This window comes from Tiliqua scincoides, chromosome 7, assembly GCF_035046505.1.
Source record: "Tiliqua scincoides isolate rTilSci1 chromosome 7, rTilSci1.hap2, whole genome shotgun sequence".
NCBI classification, from domain to species: domain Eukaryota; kingdom Metazoa; phylum Chordata; class Lepidosauria; order Squamata; family Scincidae; genus Tiliqua; species Tiliqua scincoides.
Window position 1 is genome coordinate 20,096,715 of NC_089827.1, and position 6,945 is coordinate 20,103,659.

The 6,945-nt window shown below is 45.2% G+C and overlaps 1 pseudogene; it reads left to right on the forward strand.

Moving 5' to 3' along the window:
- Positions 1–489: 489 nt before the first annotated feature.
- On the forward strand, positions 490–608 carry LOC136657793 (5S ribosomal RNA; annotated as a pseudogene).
- The last annotated feature ends 6,337 nt before the right edge of the window (positions 609–6,945 follow it).

The following is a 6,945-nucleotide window of genomic DNA, read 5'->3' on the forward strand; positions in this document are numbered from 1 at the left end:
CATTTTAGGAAATCTTGCTAACAGCTGCGTTTTTTTTCCATTTGCAATGGTTTCAAAGGCTACAGAAAGGAGCGAAAGCCAAATGAGGCAAAGTTTAAGTAAGAAAACATGCGTGCGACTGTCAGCCAAAGAAAAGGAACAGTCCTCTTTTGAGGGAAGCACAGAACTTTTCAGCAAGAATCTAGGGACGGATTTGGGGCCATCAGCCAAGCAGTGGGTATAAACACAGATACGTCAACAGCAGATGAACAATCTGGGCAGATCAGTGGCAGAGGAGATGCAAAGCACTAAGGGCACAATCCTAACCAGGTCTACTCAGAAGTAAGTCCTATTTTGTTCAATGGGGCTTACTCTCAGGAAAGTGTAGTTAGGATTGCAGCCTATGTTTTGCAGGTGTCTGAACATGCCTGGTACTGAACTGATTGGCATTTCATGCCTGGTTCCTAGTCAGCAACGAGTAGAGCTGCTTGTTCTTAACCATTTTTATTGTTTTGCAGATTTTGTACCCTGCAAATGCCTGATCTCGTCTGATCTCAGAAGCTAAGCAGGGTCAGGCCTGGTTAGTACTTGGATGGGAGACCGCCTGGGAATACCGGGTGCTATAGGCTTATACCATAGTCTTTCGAGACTGAGGGTTGCCAACCAAGGAGGAAAAGTGCAGAATGTAGTGTAATATGTTTTTATTCAATGGGCACATTTTAATAAATTATAATTGGTTTAAAATGTACTAGGTAGGTGATATAGATGATATAGTGTCAGCAGATGCAACCACAGTAATTAACCACGCACAGACACACACACACACACCCTCCACAGATTTGATTTTTTTCACAGATTTTATTCTTGTTTTGTTTTTGTTTTTTTTACAAAAATTAGAATGCTTTCTATTAATATATACATTAAATCTGGTTCCGTGTCGGTGAGAGCTGATATAGTGGCTAAAAGATGTAGAACGCTGGTACAGTGTACTGGCTAAATTTTTACCTCTGCAATAACTTGTTTGGTAGCATTAGGCAAACCATTAGCCAAGTCTCAGGTTTGTCATTTACAATTCAAAGTAGGAATAGAGAACTAGTTTGCAGGATTTTTGAAAGGATTCATGAGATGTAATGTTACAATCTCAGTCACTCACCCTGCTCTTCTTGGGCTTAATGACACAGGTTTCCCAAGAGCCCAATCCTACAGACCTCAGTGCTGGCAGTATGCTTGCACTGGCAATACTAGGTGTTGCAAACATGCCGTAAGGCATATTTGCAGCATCTGAGTAGTAAGCGGCTCCAGTGGGGAGGCCGATGCTGTCCCATCAGTGCTGTTGAAGCGACCCTGGTCACCGGTGGTAAAAAAGTGAGCACTGGGTAGTGTGGGGTCAAGGGGACAGTGGCAGGAGAGCGGGGGGGGGGGAGGTGTTCCAGGGGGGAGAGCACAGGATGGGGGTGAAACTTGGCCCAGGAGGGAGGGGGACTGGCAGAGACCTCTTCCACCAGATCCTATCCCCCATGTCAGGCTAGGAAGTCCAAAATGGGGCTTTTCAAATCTGAGAGGCCCATTGCAGGGGCTGGGGGTTTACTCAGGGAAAGGGGACAAATGAGACCTCCTGGGGCTTCCCAGGCCCCAAAGGATACACAGCGGCTATTTTGGTGCCACTGTAATCTGCGGCACTGGGGAGCATAGGATTGGGCTGTCCAACCACATTCTCATCATCACCAGTGGCATCGCTAGGTGGGTGCGGGGGGTGCGGGCCATACTGGGAGACGCGCCAGGGGGTGACAAGCTAAAATCGTGCTGTTAGGAGCTACCGCGTCGTGCCATACACCATTGGATGTGGAATGTCCAGCGGAGTACAGTGCAATGAACAGAATTGAAATCATTCTTCTCCTTCAAAAGGTATGGCCAAAAAACCGGAAGGGAAAAATGCATGGAGCCCTATGGAAAGTGAGCCGTAGCGCGTGTTTACTCATGAGTAGGCGAACATGCCTTAGTGCATCCGAAAGGGCAGGCTGAGAGGAATCCAATGACACCTGAATGGTCCCGATCCAGTAAAGGCAGCCCCCCAAAAAACACCCAAGAAGGAGGGCACTATTCAGCCCTATGGACAGCAAGCAAAATCACGTGACCGTGTTTACTTGTGAGTAGGTGCACTTGCCTTAGTCTGTGGGAAAGGGCAGGCTGAGAGGACTCCAAGGACTTCAGAATGGTCCTGATCCAATGAATGCAGCCCCCAAAAACACACAGGAGGGGGTCCCTCCCCCCAGCTGCGAGTGTATGGAGCCCTATGGGAAGCGAAGCAGCCTCACGTAGCGTTTACTCTTGAGTAGGCAGACGTGCCTTGGCTGGTGGTCAGGCCAGGCAAAGGGGAATATGAGGACACCAGAATGGTCCTGATCCGATGGGACTGGAGTGCAACAAAAACCCCAGAAGGCAACCTCCCCTCCCCCCCACTAGAAAGGACCAACAAAGAGGCTTGAACTGGTAAGGGGAAAGTTTTCTATTTTGCACTTGCAGTTTTCCTCACAGCCCAATCCTACCCACACTTTCCTGGGAGTAAGCCCAACTGACTCTAATGGGACTTACTTCTGAGTAGACATGGGCTCTGATACTGGACTCCTATTCCCACTTTCCTGGGAATAAGCCCCATTGACAATAATGGGACTTACTTCTGAGTAGACAGGCATAGGATTGGGCTCTCAGACTTGTAAAGCCAGGTGGGTCTTTGTACTGAAGCTTGAAATAGAAGGACTTTAAACTGGGCACTGGGGATGGCTGAAGATCTCATTGATTCTTTTGGGGGGGGGGATTATTGCAGGCAGGCTACAGAGAAAACTCACTTGGTGGAACAGGGCTGGCTCCCCCTTATTTAATTATTCCTTTCATTTTAATTTAACTATTTATAATTATTTATTTTAATTTGCTTGATGATGTCACTTCTGGCTATGACATCACTTCCAGTGGATACTGGACAGATTGTCATTCTAAAAAGTGGGTCCCAGTGCTAAAAGTATGAGAACTGCTGCAATAAGGTGTTAGTAAGTTGACACGGGTGTGTGCGTGTGTGTGTGTGACCCTACAAGTTTTCAAAATCACTAAAATCAGAGTCTGGAGGAATAATACCTTCATATTACATATCAATCAATGCGTAATTTTATGCAGAATGCAATGAAACAAACCATATTGAAAGATGTGTGTTCTATCAAAAGGGACAGCCAAAAAACCAGTGGGGGTGGGGTGATGGCACATCACCACGCCCACCACCTGGGGGGTTGTCCCGCCCACTGCAGGGGGTGACGCACAGGCCTCTCGCACCAGGTGACGCGAATCCTAGTGACGCCACTGATCACCACATAATTTTGCTTGTATATATTGTAGTTAATTTTAAGGAAATCCATCCATTGCAAGAGGTACAATACCACTGTGGCACCACCACATATCTTCTGACCATATTTTTCTATGAATCACCGCTGCTACGTAAGAAGATTTGTGTTACGGATTTGCCGCATGGTTTCTGCACCAGCAGGTTTTCTCGTATGTTATTCTTAATACCAGCTTGACTGAGTTCACTGACTCATCAGCATGGTGAATCCTTGCTTTCAGTAGAGTCTTGCAAAGTACATTCCGTCTCCTGATTTGCTCCCAACCACTCCTCTGTACACAAGAACTGGTGATGCAAATGACCAGCAAGTGAGACGGTCTGATATGAGCAAACAGCTGGATTACAATTGTGCCCAGAAGAATTTCTGAATGCATAGGCTTTTGAAATAGTGGTGGTTTGTTAAGTCTTTGCTTTATCAGCTATGCTACTGTACTGCCCACAGATCCCCTCTACTTTCTGGTAAATTGATTAGAATAAGATGCTTACGTGGGGTACCTCTCTCTCTCTCTCTCTCTCTCTCTCTCTCTCTCTCTCCCTCCCTTCCCTGGAATGTACTGGTGGGATCTGAATGTTTCAGTTTATGCTTTAAATTTAAACCAAGTCAAGGGCCAACCACATTTCCACACCTGAGATATGTTTACATTGGAAATAGCTTCTACCTTTTATAAGCATTAGGGCTTCAGGCTCCAGCAAATAGTTTCCTGTTACACTATTTTTGAGTTGCTGTTATGGTAAACTTTGCTCCATATTTTGAAGAGTCCTGCTTAAAAATAAAGTTAGAAAGGAAAAAGAAAAGACATATGCTGATCAATTTTTTCACCTCATCTATTAAGTTTGTTGAAAATGGAAGAATGTACAGGTTGTGCCTCGTTATCCATTGGGGTTCTGTTCTGGAACACCCATTGAATTTTTTAAAAAAATCAGTGGATATCAAATCAGTGGAAAAATAGCTTTAAAGACCCATTACCAGGTTTCTTGCTCCACCATTGTCACTCCCCTGGGGATAAGAATAGGCCCTCAGTTTGGCTGTACTTGTCGTAAGAGGCGACTAAACAGCCACCAGGTAGAAGGGACTCATCAGCCTGGGAAGGCAGCTCATCTGAGAGAAGGAAAACTCTGATCCCAAACCTCCACTGCCTTGTGGCTACATCCAGTTATGGAAAAGGCTTCAGGAGTCAACCTCGAGGAAAAATCAGGAGCCGGAGTCCCTGAGGCAGTTCATGGCTGAACACAGTCACGTTCTGGCAACTCCTGCGACGCCGCTGGAACCAATCATATTGGCCTCTGCCATTCCATTGGACCATTTCAGTGACGTGGAGAGGGGGGATTTGCTGCATGGGTAACAGCCTATCCTCCATACCTACTTTACCCAGGCTTCACGCACTGGAGAGGACACTCTGTTCCAGAACCACCATTCAGAGCGTGACACCATAGTCTTCCGAGACTGAAGGATGCCAACAAGAACAAGATTGTCACTATACCGCATTCAGCTACTAGATGGGGTGAATAATGGAATGAAATTATTCCATTTTCCATTATTCCATTATTCACCCCTTCTAGTGGCTGAATGTAGTATAGCATCTACACAGATACATTCTGGGGTGACAATGGAGGAGCAAGAAACCCAAAAGGGGGTCTTTAAAGCTATTTTTAACCCCAACCCCAGCTATTTTCAACCAGCTCAGTTTAACAGCACACAGGTAGGAAGTTGGATTTTGGTGCTTTTTTTTTTTTCCTTGTTACAAGGCATTTAAAGGTGGACCCCTGTATCAGTGGTGAGTCAAATCAGTGGATGCCAAATCAGTGAATACCAAGATCCCACCTGTATAAGCATATGTTCACAACTGATATAAATCAATTCAAAATTTGATTGATTCCTGGTTGCTGGGGGTTAACACAGATGAGAGACCATCAACTTCAGAAGTATTTAGTACAGAGCCTCAGGCTGCAATTCTATGCGTACTTACTTGGGAGTAGGTTCTACTGAACTAATTGAACTAATTTCTGAACAGATATGCACAAGATTGCACTTTAATGAATAAGGAGGCCTCAAGGAGATGCAGTGGAGACAACACATCAGATCAAAACAACTGTGTTTATTTATTGGGATCCAGTTACTGGACACTGACAATAGCAAAGGGGCTTAACAGGATTCAGGCTGGTACTGAGCTCTTTCTCATGTTTTCAAATGTGACTTGAGTCTCTGAGGTCCTCTGAGACCTCTGATCAAGTGGTGGTCTCAGCTAGCGAATGGCCTACCTGGTTTCCATAAATACCTTCTTTTTAAACTGCAAAAGAGTGATCCTTCTGTAGCAAGACTGTCCCTCCCAGCGGTGAGAGTTCTCCTTCCCCATTATGTAGTTAGCTAAGCTCCAAAGACATCTGGGAATAGCTGGAAAACCCCTTGGAAATATAACTTACTTCTTTGAATCATTGCTGAGTTCATCTCACTGAAGCGGAAAATGATCCATCATTCTTCAAGCAGAGGCTCGACAAACACTTGCTGGAGATGCTGTGGGAGGATTTCCTGCCACAAGCAGGGGGTTGGACTAGATTACCTTTTTAGGAACCTTCCAACTCTATGATCCTATGATTCAGTGACTTGTGTCTTTTACATTCTTGCCTTTCAATGACCTAATGAGGAACTCTGTGGTGCCATTGTCATAAATTCGATGCTTATAAGGAAAAAAATGAACTTCAGCAATTCTCCGAAGAACATAATTCTGCCCGTTATTGACCAGCCACCATCCATCAGGTCACTGCTACTTGTGTTGTACAGATGAAACACTGAAACACAAAGGTAGTGACTTGCCAGAGTAATTCAAACACTGTGTTTGTGTGAGAAAATGGAGTGCCAGCTTGTTATGAAAGTGTGACTTCTTTGTTTTTGTTTTTCTCTTTTTCTGTGAGGAGGGATGTGAGGTCCTCCTCTCAAAATCACCCAACAGCATCACCAACATATGCACAAGCTCACTAATGCTGTTTTTGTTCAGGCTTACTGTCACAGCGCTATATCTCCCAGTGCTTAATTCTAGACACGGTGCGCCAATCTGCTTGCAAAACCTCTGCTAGCTCTGCTTCGCTTCCACACTGTGCCAGGCTTCTTCTCTTCTCTGACAGAAGCTTGGCAGCTTGTGTGAAAGGCCAGGAAACCAGTGGAGGCAGAGTAGAACAGTGCCCAGAGAAGCATCCAGGTGTGGGAGGAGAGCTGGCAGACCTAAATGGAGCATAGCAACATCACCAGCAATCAAAGCTTTGCCCCCTGTGCCAGCACCACATCAGTGAATTCCAATGGGCAATTTATTGTTGGATTCCACATCCAGAAATAGTACCTCTCTGTGTCCCTTCTCAGTGCAAGATGGTGCCCTGGAGCGACAACAAAACATGTAATTAATAGCGCACAGCGCAGGAGGTCAACACCATGCTGAGAAATTAAGCGAACTTCCACGCTGTGTGCTTTCACTCACTGAAGAATTACAATACATATTCATCTGAAAATCATTAGCTTCAACTTTGTAGCAAGCTGGGAAACATTATTTACAGGCAGTATTTTAGATCTTAAAATGAGACTGCACCTT